Source organism: Anas acuta, chromosome 18 (genome assembly GCF_963932015.1).
Source record: "Anas acuta chromosome 18, bAnaAcu1.1, whole genome shotgun sequence".
NCBI lineage: Eukaryota > Metazoa > Chordata > Aves > Anseriformes > Anatidae > Anas > Anas acuta.
This window is the reverse complement of record NC_088996.1, coordinates 8,364,276-8,380,022: the sequence shown is the minus strand read 5'-3', so window position 1 is coordinate 8,380,022 and position 15,747 is coordinate 8,364,276. Positions and strand designations below refer to the sequence as shown.

General features: G+C 40.8%; 1 long non-coding RNA gene across 1 annotated transcript; it reads left to right on the top strand.

Moving 5' to 3' along the window:
- Positions 1-762: 762 nt before the first annotated feature.
- On the top strand, positions 763-4,796 carry LOC137841796 (uncharacterized). The gene is made up of 3 exons (XR_011088746.1): positions 763-1,455; positions 2,233-2,342; positions 3,814-4,796. It is a non-coding gene; the product is annotated as an uncharacterized lncRNA (long non-coding RNA).
- Positions 4,797-15,747: the final 10,951 nt, after the last annotated feature.

Genomic DNA, 15,747 nt, shown 5'->3' with positions numbered 1-15,747 from the left:
TTAGGAGTTTGCACATCGGCTTTGCATGGAGAATTGGGTTCTGTCCTAAGGTTTTAACAGAAGTTGCTTACAGGAATAACATAATTTTTGCATATGCATCTATTCTTTGGACTGACTGGCTTACAGGAAAGACTGTCAATTTATGTAGTGCCAGTGGATGCTGCAGTAACACGTGGTAGGATTCAGGAAGGACACGCAACACTTAAGCTACAAAAATTAAAACACCACAAGAGAGAAAAAGCCCGTCTAGAGAGGAATTAGCTTGCTTCTGTGTCTGTGGTAGAAATTACGAGATCAGAGAAACTGCCAGACTTGCTTACATCTTTGGGTTGTACTAGATTTGTCAACTTGAAGCTGAACCAGCCGAAGAGAAGGCCCTGGCGTAAACAAGTGCTGCAGGCAGGTGAGGCGACTCGACTGCCCCGCGGGCCGGGATCCCCCTGGTCTTCTGCACCGCTGCTGAATTCACAGAGGGACGGCCGGTTTCACAGAGAAAGGCTCATTTCTGCTCTTGAGGACACTCAGAGCAGCTCCTGGCAGTTTTTAATGAGGCAGTTGATGTGAGATGCTGCGTGTGTGGCCCCTCCACCCTGACGAGGGCCAGGCTGGGCCCTGCAGGCCCACGTAGGCCGCAGTGCCCCACAGCCTCCCTTCAGCTGGAACCCAGCTGCCCACAGGGACCACAAGCTTCTCCTCTGGGGTGTGGAAGGATAAAAGGAAACCCTGGCAGCAACTGTGGAGTTGAAGTTCACTGCATCTGCCACTGAACGAGCTGGAAAATAGCTAAAGTGAAGAGCTGCTGTTGTGGCACTGTGCTGGTGCCATGTTGGGCCAGCAGAGGCCCCAGGACCTGGACAAGGCTGGCGCTGGAAGAAACCAAAGGATGGTCCTCTGGCCTCAATATCTGCACGATTAGCAGAGGTACAAACTAAAAAATACCACAAATGCTATAGCAGCAGGCCATAAGATGAGATTCTTATGTGACTGACCCCTTCACAGCCATTTTATTTCAAGACACCAGTGAAATTTGAAACCAGAACATGTTTAATTTGCTTTTGGCTTTCAAATATTATCAAAAATAGTTACATGGAACTAAGCAAGTGTTTCTTGCCCACCACACTGTGGAAACACAGGACTGTCTTCTTAAGACAAAATAGCTATGCCATGTAGGTGACACCAATTACCCCCAGTGCAGGCCCTGACGAGCAGGAGGAAATTGCAAAGAGCTGCAGCAATAAGGAGTGGGAGCTGGGGTAGTGTGAGGTATCTGACTTAAGGGAGGAAAGGTGAAGGAAATAACTTTTGAACTCCAAATACAAGTGAAAGCAGAGCATTAGCTGTAGAGGCAGTAAAGCTTGGTAGAGTAAAATGCTGCCTGTGATTGTAAGCCAGACCTGGAGGACAAAGGTGAAGCCTGCAATCAAGGTTTCTTAATAAGACAGATGTTCCTCAAAGGTATGTTGTTGCCTTTCCATGTTGTATTTTTAGTTTAGTTTTGCAATACTGTTGTCCTAGGGAAGCTTTTCTTTGGTCTGACTGGTGCTGTTGGTGTATCTGATGGTACCTATTTCTCTGTAAAGTTGTTGGGATGTCCATGTGTAGCAGTAGTTCTGTTGTTCTCGCGTGGACTAAAGCTTACTAGAGTGTGTTGGAGAAGAGAGATGCAATCATTTTATCATTCTTTGAGTATTAGGGTGCTTCTTCAGCTTGTTACGCTTTTCTACATGTCTCTACTTCTATGAATTGACTGTTCTAAGACCATTTGCCTGTACAGATTGTATGTTATCTTCAGATTTACCAGTGCTGAATTCTGTAAGCAATTATGTGTGCTTTTTTTCCTGTGTAGGAGACATGCCTTTGTGTAGCACACGAGCATTCAGATTTGAAGTAAGGGATTTCTCAGTCACTGCTGCAACACAGAGAAATAACAACAGAAATCATGTTTTATTGCTTTGCCAAAACAGTGTTTATGTTATAAATCTCTACCTGACGTTTCCCTTTTCATGAGCTGCACCTTGAGAGGGGCTACTTAACTTTATGGATGGCAGACAGGTAGCCCTTCCAGCAGCTCTGGTGAGTGCCTTGAAAGCAGAGGTGCTAACTGAAGCAGCTGAAGGTGATAACTAAAACTAAGCGGTGTCACTGTCCCTCCTCCACCTGAGTTCCCAACAGCCAATTAATATTTCTTGAACTTGAGTGATAAGGCTCAGAGTGTGACTCTGTGCTTAACAGGGAGAAGAAAAATTCTTCACAGCTGCAGCAGCTATTTCAATCCCTCTTTGACAGATCTTTAATATGACACTCTTGTCTCCCTGGAAGAACCAGATCCCACTAGCATGGAGGTATGTGCCATCTCGCTAGGAGAGCTAATGACCTGGGCTCTGTTGTTATTATCCTAATAATTAATATGTCACTTACTTGGTAACACTTCACAATATAACTTGTTTTGCTGTGAATGAAATAAAGTCAGCCCCAGAAAAAGGTTTCAACAGCCTCCAGATTTAAGTGTGTGCAGAGGGGAGGAAACATTTCATGTCTTTTCCCAAGGCTCTGCTCAGAGAATGACTCTAATACCCAGTGGAAATGCTCTGTCAACAGAGAAAGACTAATGAAAAGGCAGAAGTTTCCAGGTACAAGAAAGTCAGAGCTCTGCTAGCTTTCCAAAGGGGTAGCTTGATTAGCATCTCCCATCCTGGTCACCTATGTAACAACATTTATCCATTTCATATAATGCCTCAGTGAAACTCATGAGTTTTCAGTACTGGCATATGTGATCTCCATATATTAATGTCTCCCTCTGGTTTACACATCACTAAAATATTGCAAACCTGCTGGGTTTATGAGTTATATGTACGTGAGATAACAAATCAAAGAAAATAACCTGTGTGACAGTGATGTAATGAGGAAGGCAATGAGCGGCCTAATGGGAGGATCAAAAAAGTAGCCCAATAAATAAAGGGGAGTTGGAAGTGTCCCTATCAGTGGCAAGCTAATATGTACACATACTGTTGTCTGCTTACCAGCTGAGCCCCTGCACAGCTGTTGGGGATCAGAAAGGCCTGTGTGCTATTTGCTGCTTTGCCAGTTCATCCGAGCTCCCTGTGCTCTGCTTCCCTGGCAGTCAGGTCCCTGACTTCTCTCTCTTCTACCCTTGCTGGAAAAGCAAGGGAAGTGGTGCTTGGCTGAGAGAGGAAACGATGAGTTACTTGCCTGGTTTTGCTAGAGCTTGCTTCCCCTGCAACAGATCTTGCTTGTAACCTCGAGTAAACTGCTTAGTAGATGGTCGTGTCCCTACATGGATTTTGGCTGAAGGGTTTTAGCGATAAATGTTCCCATTTTTTCCTCTCAAAGCTGTGTTTGGTAGTGACTTTACTTTCTAAAATTAAAATTCTTCTTTCTCTGTTTGGCCTCTGGTGCACAGAGAATTCTCACTCTGGCTGTGCTGGTTAGTGCTTAGGTGTGGTTCAGTTGTCTTACCCATGAAGATGCTTAGCTGCCTTCTTGATTATAGGGATATAGAAGTTGTGTTACAGTTATGTGATGATTTTTTTTATTATTACTTTTTATCTCCCATTCCACAGTGGTTCAGATCCTCATCTAAAAGTGCAATAATTGTTACCAACACTGTCTTTTGGGGAATATATTAAGGACTGGATATACTTGATATTCTATACATATGTAAGGTTATAAAGACATAGCAAAATAAAAATACCGCTTCTCTGCCTTCTTTTTGGTAGGCTAAGTAAACCAGTGTCTTCCAACTGCATTTCTTATGATACAGCTTCATTAATTCTTCATTTCTCATCCTTGCAGTATTCATCCTGTACCTCAGTTCCAGCTTGCCTCCCACATTTAAAAAGAGCAAATGCAGTACTTCGTATATGGCTTTTCAGTTACGGACTGGCACAGTGGCAGTACCTGCTGAACGGATAGATGGATGGGTGCCTTAACGAGCTTTGCGTGAGACCTGTAATTTCATGTGGCAAGGGGGTCACTAGGCTTCCAAGATTCGATACGTGTGTTGTTTTTTTTCCTATTTATTTCTGTGGTAGTGGCTCTGATTTGTTTTATCCTGTCCCACCCCACCTTTCTGAGAAACAAGATCTGTATATAGCTTTGTTCTTGCAAATAGCTGTAGATTGTGCGTGTATGGGTTTAGTCCTAACATGGGTATCTACAGTGCTCTGAATTCTGTACAGCTCTTCTGAACACTATCTTAATATCTTCCAATTTCTAAGAAGAAGTGGTAGTGGCTGAGCCCTAGGAATGCATATAACACTGTCTTGCAAATTTCCTTGCCTCTTAGCTTTATTCTGATAACAATCTCAAAATTGTTGTGAAACTCCAGTTGCTGATTTCTGCGTTGTTAACATCAGCATATTTTTTAGGTGTTTTAGGTAATGGAACTAGATGAAGGCTGAACTTTTAGGTAAAGCATTTTATCTCTTTGTAGCAAAACAGTAAACAGGCATTTAGGAATTATCTCCCCGTGGACAATGCAGAAATGAACAATGCTGCCTGTGCCATGAACTGGAAGTTCTTTGCTTTAAGTCTTTTACTTTGGGACAGTGATTGTGGAAATCTTTCTGTTTCATGTTACTTTGGACTTGTACGTGATCATAAATGTGATCAGACAATGGTTGTGTAGAATTAGAAGAGTAATTAATTAGCATGAATTATTAAGGGTTAATGATGTGTGTTATAGCTGCAATGTTCTTAGTAAAAAGACTAAGAAATGTGAACGGTTTCATTTCTACATTCTCTGAGTACACCTATGAGATTTGTGAGAGAGAACATTACAGCAGGTAACTTTCCAATTTACTACTTTCTCTTTTTGGATGCTCCTGTTTTTCCTGAAGCATTATCTGGTATGTCCTATCATTATTTGGGTCTTATTATACATGTGTGCACACAAACAATGCATGAGCCAAAGACAACGACCAAAAAAAGGGGTTGGGGTTGGAGCATAATCTCTAATTCACAGGAAGGAAAACGATGTGCAGTGAGAATCCTCAGCTGATGTAGCATTTTCCAAAAGTAGTATACTCCCTGCATACACCAGTACTACTTCTGCACTTCAGAGTTAGAGGTTTTGTATGTAACCTTGAACTTTGTACCTTTCTAACCTGAAGTGCCTCTGAGAGGAGAATAATTTCAGTATTTAGTAATGATGATAGTGGGCATCATAGAAATATGTCAGTGGAAAAGTAGATCCTATATATCTTGATAGCTTTATCTTGGGTCATCTGAAGCTTGAATACATTGGAGAATTCCAGTGTTAATAGGGTGTAGGATATGTTCAAGATTAAACTTGAAATCTTTATAGAAATACGATAGACAACGTTACAACAGATGACAGACCATAGGGCAGATTATTCATATGCCCCAGGGGTCCTTGAAAGAGAGTAGCTTTCTCTTACTTTTGCATTCAAGTTATGTGGGAGAGCTTGTTGCTTTTTGCTGCCCAATATTTTTGCCTCTTCTGCCTGTTCCATTTGGATGTCAACGTCTAATTAACTCGATGCCAGGTAATCTGCTCTGGCCAAGGAGAACATAGCACAAAATAAATTGAGGAGAAAAGAAACCAATGGTGACCTTTGTAAGGTTTCAGTCTTAGGCTGGCTGTAGGTGATTTTTGCTGCCATGTTTTCTTTCTTGGGGAACTGTCATTTAGCACAGACCACCTTTCACATCTTCTAATTTATATGAAGGTGCCATGTCATGTTGCAGGATACATTCAAAAGACACCACAAAATTAATGGTAATGCATCTCAGAGTCAAGGAGACAATTTTTTTCAAGCAAATGTGAAGGTGAGGCGTTTGTCAGGACCTACGATAGGGAAGGAGCACAATGATTATTATTTTGTGGGGTGAAGGTGTCACTAGCATGGTGTTAACCATGTGTGTGCTCTACTTCTCCATGAAAAGCACATGCAAGTAGCCTGAAATATTTTGTTTCATATCATGTACTCATAGCCCACTTGTGAGTGCTGTGCAGCAGAGAGATAGACCAGGTATATTTTTAAACTACTAGGAAAGTTTGCTGAAGTACACAAGGCTTTCCAAAACAAATATTATACAGAAGTAAAAGCCATTAAATCAATGCTGCGCTACCATTCAGTGATTTCTATGTATCTCGTGCTGATACCAAGATAAACATGATTTTTAAAGCCAACGGATCCATGAACGTTGTGACAACCCTAAATATCTGTTTATTACAAGAAGATAATCAGCAGATCAATAACCCTGTCTGAAACGGTTGTCTTGCAGCAGTATTGGATTTTATTTTTTGCACTAGTCAGCGTTTTCTGAAGGGATGATTTTCCCAGAAAAGGAGTCACATAACCACTTGCTGGGTCATTGCTTTGTATAGCTAAGAAAGAGGAAAGATCTGCTCTGACTGTAGCCTCTCATGAGCAGGGAACTTGATATGACCCCAGAGTTTATTTGTAGGCCAGCAAGGATGTCTGAATGGAGAAAACCTAAATCTCAGATGACCTTGGATCTGTACCATGCTTGTAGTGACCCTGGTCTCCCTTGGCTTCAGCTGTGCTCTTAGAGGAGAGCTGCTCCCAATGGTGATGTGCTGTGGGGAAAAGGTGTCAGCCCATGTCTAAGAACTACTTCTTAAATCTGGCTCTAGACAAGAGAAGACAGAGCAGAGGTTGTAATCCTTTATTTTCCAATTCAGATTTTTTTCTTGCCATGCTTCAAAAGCGTGCAAGGAGATGGAGGACAGATTAGCACATGTGGTTACTGATGGCTTGAATTGATGAGAAGATGCAGGTGCTGTAACCCACAGCAATTCATCCATGCAGTGGTATAACTTGAAACGTTGCAGAGTCGATAGAAATCAAGACAATGTTGACTTAGATATCAGCATTAAAAACAGACTTGGATTTAAATAAGTACCAAAGGGGACAGGCGGTTTGTAATAACATTATCCCCACACTGCTGTACTGTGGCTTCAGCAGAGATACGCATGGAAGCATCCAACAGCTGGGATGTTTCCACAGCGATAAAAAGCAAGGCAAAACCGGCCAAAGTGGGTACAGAGGGAAAAAGGTAGTTCACCTGAAGCCCAGGATTTTGATGCAGCGTAGAGAACCTTTAGAGCATGCAGGAATTAACTTAGATTAATGCAAGAAATTCATATGCAAAGAAATGCTTGGCTAAAAATTCACGTTGTGTGAAATGTAAAGTACTTTTGCAAACAGCAAAAGAAATGGCTGGGAGCTTCTGATGCCCGTATTTTATAGTAGTGGAAGTAAGAAAGGGGATTCAGCGTAAATCGAGAAAGGACATTTAATTAGTATGAAGCCAACTAGTAGGAAATCAGTCCAACTAATGTATTTTAAATTTCTTACTTGAAGACATCAACTATCATAGAAATTTCATTAAACATGATTAGTTTAATTATTTTGTCCTTAGTGAGGAGTGCTAATTAACTTGGGTATGATAAATATGCATCTGAATATCACTTTGAAATCCCTACAGATCCTAATTATTCTTAAAGACTGAGGTGTAGACTTCGCCGTTATAATCCTTTTCAAAGTAAAGAATTCTTCAAGGGTACCAGATATTTCAAAGGTGAACAATTTTTCCCCTGGAAAAAAAGAAGCAATTTTCGATCAAAATCTGAGGTGAAATTATGAGGGCTCTGAGAATAACCTTGAAGTGTGTATCATCTTCCTAGCCATGGATCCTGCCTATGAATTGAGACCAAATGAGAATCTGCAAAGAGGGATTGGTTAACTGCTAACCATTGTAGCAGCTTTGAATATGCAATCAGGATGTACATAAGAAAAGCATTACTTACCCTTGAAGGTAAGAAGGAACAATATATGGCAAACCACCTTAGCATACATCAGGCCTTAATTTGGGACCATTGTTTTGTAATCACAGTGGAGTGAAGATGTTCTTCCAAAAATCATTTTGAAGTCCTGTATAAATGCTTTTTTCTGGTGGGCTGGAGTTCAAGATCTCCCTGACTTCTCACTAGATCTAGGACGGTCTTTGAAGACTGAGTCAAGAGGAGGAAAAACAAAAAGAGCTTCTTCTGACAACTTAAGTGCCTGTTTGTTTTTACCACCCAGAAAGCTTTTACTAGAACAAGCATTTTTACATTCAAATTGAGGGACTAATGATACTGTTAGGCTGTCTGTTGTGCAGTTTCCTCTTTTGGCTTCATGACAAGCACAAAAATAAATTGTAGTAGAAATAATTCCTTAATGTGGGAATGAAGTTAAGGTGTGCTAATTAAAAATGGAGTCAGTATAGGTGTACAAAGGTGTTCTGTAGGTTTGTTTGTTTACTTATTATTCAAATCTCTACATGTCAGGATATGTTACCTTCTAATCCCTGACCCTGTCAGCTAATCAAACAAAAGCATGTCTGTCTTATAATTAACAAAAAACTTCCCTGGTGGATACAGATGTTCCTATAAATCTGAGATAAACATTGGTGCAATTAAAGTGCCATTCAAGTTTCTGAAATTTATTTTGGAATACCAAAATATATTGAGTCTGTAAGGAACTGGTTATCACTCAAATGATATGCACTTATTTTGTGGTAAAAAGGAGTGTTTTGCATAAATTTTAGTATCGGCACTAAAAATAGTGCTTGACCATATTGTGACTAGAAAATACTTTTGGTTCTCAAGTTGAGATAATTATAAACAGAAAAATATAAGATGTCTGATTTTTTTGTCAATGATCTATTGCTGGAGCATCTTAAAGTTGCAATGATACAAGGGACATGAAAAGCAGAAAGGATCTAAGTGCCTCAACTTACAATGATAATGAGTACAACAGTTCGCTGGAGTAGCTGTAAATCAAATGTACTGTAGCTATAAAAAGCCCATAAGACATTTGGATATGATCCTGGACTGCTTCTGCAATACAGAAGCTGTGCATACAAATGAGAAGTCATCCATATTGTATTATGGGGAAGACTGCATTATTGAAACTGGAAAGATGATAATAGGAAGTTGTTTTTGGAAAACTACTGAAGCTGAGCTTTGCTGTGTTGGCACCAAAGTAGGGCAATTACATTTGGGACAACATCAATATCAGTTAAATGGAGGAAATGTAATAAGGAAGGAATATGTGATCATTAGGAGTATAAATTAAATTAAATTCTGCAGATGAGAGGACTCTATATTTTAACTTGATTTTAGCCTGATTATTTTTGCTCTCATTACTTATTTCACCTTATGCTTTATTACTTTTAACCTTTTTTCTTTCTTTCTCATGGTCTGGCTAATGCTTATGACACCTTCATCCTGCATAGTGAGCTTAATTGAACTTTATATAAAGAAAGCTCTTGGAAGAATCATTTAAAAATCAATGTACCATATATAACAGAGATTTGAAAATGAAGGAAGATGGACAGTGCTGAGACTAAAGGGATTGCTAGAAGTTCACCTGAAAACATATATATATTTTTTTTTTTTTTTCAGGAAAAAGATGCCTAATGATTGAGGTAATGGTCTGGGAGTTCAGTGCCTGACCCCCTCATTGCATGGCATGTAATGTGTGTGTGTGTGTAAAAGCAGAAGAGTATCCCCTCCTCTCCCCCAGTTCCTACATATGCCTTCTTCCTCTTTTAAGTCTTTAATCACTTTTAAGTGGGAATTGGTTTTCACAATGCAGTGCACTTAATTAGCGTGCTGATTGCATATGGAGTTTAGGTGTTAATTCTAGTGTTTGTGTTACTGTGACAGAATTTAATATTACCTCTTCTTGTGGTAATATTAATGGAATTTTTTTTCATCTGAGCATTATGTTGGGATAAGGCTGGGACTGTGCTCCTAGGTCTGGTCTGGGAGAATCTTTCCCGTAGTGGCCATACACTTCATCTACTGGAGGAAAAATCTCTGAATAGGAGCACAGTGACCTGGATTCTGTCCTCGGCTGTACCCTGGGCTGTGAGCTGGCAGGCTGGTTCCCTGGTACTGTGCCCCGGTTTGTCAGTGTGTGGGTGCACAGTAATAGCTCTCCTGTGGGATGAGGTCTGAGTGTTTGCTGAATGCTTTGTGCTCTGGAAGAGGATGCCTTAATAGCATGCTGTATTGGAGCTGCCTTAGGTCCCAGTGACCAGTTAAGTCTCACAGGTGTTTTGCTTCTTTTTTTTTTTCTACTACTTTATTTTATTTTTAAAAAGTACTAAGGAAAGGAGATGTGAAGAAAAAGGTGAAAATTTGGAAGTAAGTAGCAAGACTTTGACTGGAATGTGTTGTAGGTTAAACCAATAACCATTTTCTTCTGCAGGATCAAGGTGGAAGCTTGCTTTTAGATCCATATGCTCATAAAGCAGCAGTGATCTTTTGTTCGTGCAAGTTCAAGATAAGACTTATGGTGATAAGACTTCCCCGGGCAGCGTGTTCCAATGCCTAACCACTCCTGTGAAGAGATTTTTCTTGATATCTAATCTAAACCTCTCCTGCTGCAGATTGAGACAGTTGTCCCCGTGTTCATGCATAAATGCAGGGTTTACTCCAATGTCCTGTTGCTGTTGGTACAAGTTAGTCAACGTGAGGTCACTTTTTTTTTTTAACTGTTTCTACTGGCTTTGCAGTACTCCAAGGCAGAGGGAGATATTTTTGACTCAATTTCTTTTCCAATCTGCATTTAAAGTTGTCTTGAAGGTGGAAAGGCATGCTACCCACCCAGAAACGCACTCAACCCTGGCTGATTATTTTTTCAACACATGCAGACAACTAAAAAGCCATTTAAAAATGTTGCAGTTGGACGTTTGATTCACAGATTAGTATGTCACAAAGTAATTGCTAGAACATGATCGTGTTATATCAGGTAACACGAGTCTAATTTGATTTAACTACTAACCCTCCCTTTTCCTGAAATGATGCCTTTTGAATCTTTAACTTCTCACATTTGGAAAATGCCAATAGACAAAAGCTTGCACTTTAGAGTGGGACACGTGAAAATATCAGGTGTAATATGTAGGTGATAAATCTATTGGGCTCTTTAACAGCTTTATTGATTTTTGTCTGGTGATATTTCTGTCAAGAAGAGACATCTAATCCAACTTAAAGTGGTGTTACGTATAGCCCTAGCAAAAATAATCAAAACTTCTTATCTGCAATAAGTATATTTATGTACTGTGCTCACACCTTGGGTACCGTTCTCTCAATTACACTGGAGTGACGAAATAACCCTGTTCCCCAGAGGCTAAGTGAATGGTATTGGTATTTTTATTTGTTCTTTCCATACACACAGCACCCATGATGATTAATGGGAGCCATGCACATTAACCCCCAGAAAACCCTTATTTCCTGATGGATGGAACATCCCAGAATTGACACGGGAGGGCCAAATTCTGACAAATAGCTTCTCATCAAGCAGTTTTACAGGTGTTGCCATTGATTTCTTTCCTCTTGGTAGAGACAAAAGAGCACTGAGTCCCAGCTGCTATGAGAGTGTCCAGAAGCAGCCTAGGGCTAGGTAAACACTCTAAGGTGTACTGTAAAAAAGAGTCACCTGCAGGCTTTCCCTTGCTTCATAATACCAACTCCAACTTGTCTGGGCTGGCATGTAACTGCAGGGTTTTCTCCTATGTTTCATTCTCCTGGAATCCTGTGGTTCTGTTTCCCCATCATGTGTCTTCTGAGCCGAATGGATACAGAGAAAATGCCTCCAGGTAGACAAGAACATGTCATGGTACATCTTCTTCCTTGGTACATCCGTGGTATCTTCTTCCTTGGTGGTGGTAGATAGGCAGAGAATGGCAGAGATGAGTGCCTGCAGGGCTGTGTGGCGGATCTTCTCAGGCTTGACTTGGTAAACTTGGGTAAAAACTGACAACATTTTTTGCTGGAAACATTTGTTTCCTTATAATGGTAATAGTAAGTTCCTAGGTCCCAATCTATCTACATTTTGTCTTTTGTTTGTTCAGTATTAATTAACCAATGTAGCCAATCGGCTGCTCTCAGACAAGCTCTAATTCAGCCTGTTGTATCTGACAGAATGCTTCCTTCCACCTGGGTATTCTTTAACAGACAATATAGGCTTATCTTTTCCTTTCAAATCCATTGATATTATTTACTACTTGAAATAGCGTTAGTCTCCTGGGCCTCCTTATTTTCATGCTAGAGCTAGTTGGCAAGGATGGATACCTGTCATGATTTAACACACACATCAAAATGAAATGGGAACTTTGCCATTTGTCAGTAACAGAAACTATTGAACATGAAACCATTCGAACATACAGTTGTGTTTTTTTCTTAAAAAAAAAAAAAAAAAAAGAAAGAAAACACCTTGCAATGCTAGAGTACGTAAAAGAAAGTACTGTTTAAAATGTTGAAACTTCATCCTTTTTGCTATCCCTTCTGAGATGGACCAAAACAAAAGCTGCTGTTATCTCAGCAATGGAGTTGGATGCATGCAGAGGGACCACAGCCAACGCAGCGTGTGCTGGCACATGTCCACACCACGCCAGCTTGCTCAGTGGAGCTGCTCTGACTGTGTGCTTTGGTCAGGATACTGCCCACCAAGTCCTGATGTCTTAAAAATACTGATTTCTCCAGACTGATTCTTCAGTGTATTTGAACAAGAGCACTTACAGAGAAACCAAGGATATTAAATTTTAAAAACGTGCTCTAAAATTATTGTTTCTTGCAGCTTCAGCTTATTTCAGTAGTGGTCTACTGATACCTGGAATGTCAGCTCGTGATCTCTGAGAAGGCTGAAACAGTTATCTGTTTTCTGTTAGAATTAACATATTCTGATCTTCTAAAGTTGTGGGTAACAATTGGGTACAAGGAGCCACCTGCAAATACATAGCATCAAAATTTGTTGTGGAGGGCACTTGTAGCCTGTTTTCCACCAAGACTGAGTCACTCCTTTCTCCTTGCTGTTTTCCCAGAGCAAGCACAACCCATCTCTTTGTGTTTTTTGTCATTTCTATATTCAAACGCATACAGTAGTCAGGCTCCTAAAAGAGTGACAACTGCACAATGATGTATAGTTATCAGTTATAAAAATACAATTGCCATAAATTAGGTGTGAGTGGGAATAGATATGAATAATACATATTTTTAAAACACGTAAATGTCTTAGAAGCTAAACATAGATGAACACCCTTCGTGCCAAAACACAAAATAAATAGTGAATGTGAAGCCAATTCCATGCTGTAGCTGATGCCAAAACCACTTTGGGCCATGCAAGAGATCTGCAGTCCCACCTCATCTGCCTGCAACTTCATGCTGGCAAGGTGAGTGCCACTGAACGGCTGTGGATTTTGAGGAACTCAGTGGTTTGTGTTTGTTCCATAAACGGTCAGATTATTTTTGATATGTAAAAAAAAGTATACTAGAGAGGTCTAATTAAATGACAGCCAATAATAAGCTACAACTGCACACAAAATAGGGCTCTTTATCTTAGAGTAAGACGCCGCAAGATAAATCCAGTAGCTATTGCAGAGCAGCAGTGCTGCTGAGCAGTGCCGCCGGCGGTGACAGGGCAAAGATGAGCCTGGTTCTGTTGGGAGGATCATGGGGGGGAGGACTTGGTGCAGTCGAGCAAAAAGAGACCTCAGAAATCTGAGTTGTTAAGCTCATGACTGAGGTAAGAACAGGTGTTCGTTGCAAGGAATATAATATGCATGTACTTCCAGGCAATTATAAATAAAGCTGCTCTTCCAGAAGCACAGTGCTTCTTGGGGGTGATTTAGTTGTAGATATATTCATACCCGTAATCAAGATGCTGAATAAATTGACCAGTGTGAGCTAGAATGCAGAGCGGGATGGATGGAGAAGATACATAGGGGGAAGAATACTTAGTTTATTTTTGAAAGTGGAGGTCTGAAGAACAAATGGCCAGACTGATGTTCACAAGTACTGCATGGAAAACAATTTCCACTAAAAAAACACCTTGTGGCACTGTAAGGGCGTGCTGCTTTTTCATGTTCAGCTTAATGTTTGCTGGAACACTGGCTCCTTCCTTCCCTGCAGAGCTGCTCTAGGTGGTTGTCCTAAGCCCAGCGTTGCATGGCTTCCTTCTGTCCCATGTGCAAGATTTTGTGTTAGAACTTCATGAGGTTTCTGTCAACCCATTCCTTCAGCCTGCTGAAGTAATACTATCCCTGTAGGTATTACATGGGGGTTATGCGTGAGCTCCTTCACTGAGAGGCGCACTGTGTATATGTTGCAATGACAACTGGAAGGAGGAGAAGTGAGAATGGCACTAGGACTAGCCAGTTACTTACTGACCTGCAGAAGCTGAAATATTGTGAGCAAGTACCAGTAACACCCGGACCCTGATGAATACAGCAAATGTCCTATAAAGAAGAAAATATGAAGTCTCAGCAGGGAAAATTGAAAAAGAAGGGAGGGGAATGTAGTGTTTATCCTAGATAATAAGCCATTTAGGGATAAATATAGAATTGTTCTTCAGAGGCCGGTTACAGAAAGAGTACAAAAATATACATGAATATAACTGATACACAGAGCGAGCAAATACCCACTCCAGAAAATGTTAATCTGTCATTTGAATGTCCTCTCATGCAGTGAGCTGAATGCTGATGGAAACTAGAACATAAATCTAGGGAGAATGAGAGGAAAAAAATGCATTTATTCAATTTGTTTGAAACCTGCTAATGAGAGTGGGTGGCTTTCCCTGAGATGCTGTTGTTAAAGCAAAGGAAATGCCAGAGTATTTTGTACAAGTGACTTGCAGGTTTGGATTCATGGATTCATGACCCTTATCCTTCGTTGTGATGTGTGAAGGATACAGCAAGCTGCTTGTTGCTTATGCCTTTTGGTAGTAAGGCTGAGGGCATTTCTGAGGCAGACAGTTTCATTCAGAAGTTACTGTGCTTACATAAAGTCCTTGGGTGAGTTTCTGGACATCACATTAAGCATTAGTCAATGCTGATCTATCACTACAGTACTTGTGTAGCCCCTAACACTAGAAGTCAAGTGGCTCCTGCTGTGTTTAATTTTCCCAAGCCCGTGAAGAAGGGAAGCACGATCAGCCCTTGGTTACTGATGAAGGGTCTGTAGCGATCATCCCTAAAATATTCAATGTACAAATGAGCCTGGTAATGGCAATGCCAGGCAGTGCAATGTCTAACATCAGGCACAGCTCCAAACTCCTTGCCACCCAGTTCCTCCTGGGGGAACGTGGCAGGATGGAGGGGGTTCCCTGGGACAACGTGCAGCATGTGGGAGGAACCAGGCATCTCGGTGGGGGAGCTGTTGGTCGCTGTGCTCATGTCTTTGAGGTGCTGGCTGCTGCCATTCAGAGACTTGGCTCGAAATCTGATCCAGAGAGGAAACAAAATTGGGATACAATGCCAAGGCAGAAAGTGTTGTCTCTGTGAAGAAGTTAACCTAGCTGTTGCCCTGGGTAAATGGCCAGTTTCAGGCCTACTGCAATATGAAGCAAGATGGCTGATGTGTGCTAGCTGTTTACAGAGCTGAGAATGTTTCTGCAGAAAAACAGAGCCCTCTTCTGTTAGCTGGCACTAATACCAGAGATGATAGCTTCTTTGTGCATTAGCAATTAGATAGAAACATTCACAAACACTGAGAAGTCATCCATCATCAGGCAATGATGCACGTACATCCTAATGCGTGGCAGTACTTCTATTATTTATCCATTAGCTCCTCCAAGAATCTTTCCGTCAGTATTCAATGCCAGTGTTTTTGGTGTAACAGTTTGTTTTGCAAGAAGCTCAAACTGCGCCTGTCCCTTTTATGAATTTGAATTGTTAATGTGAACATTT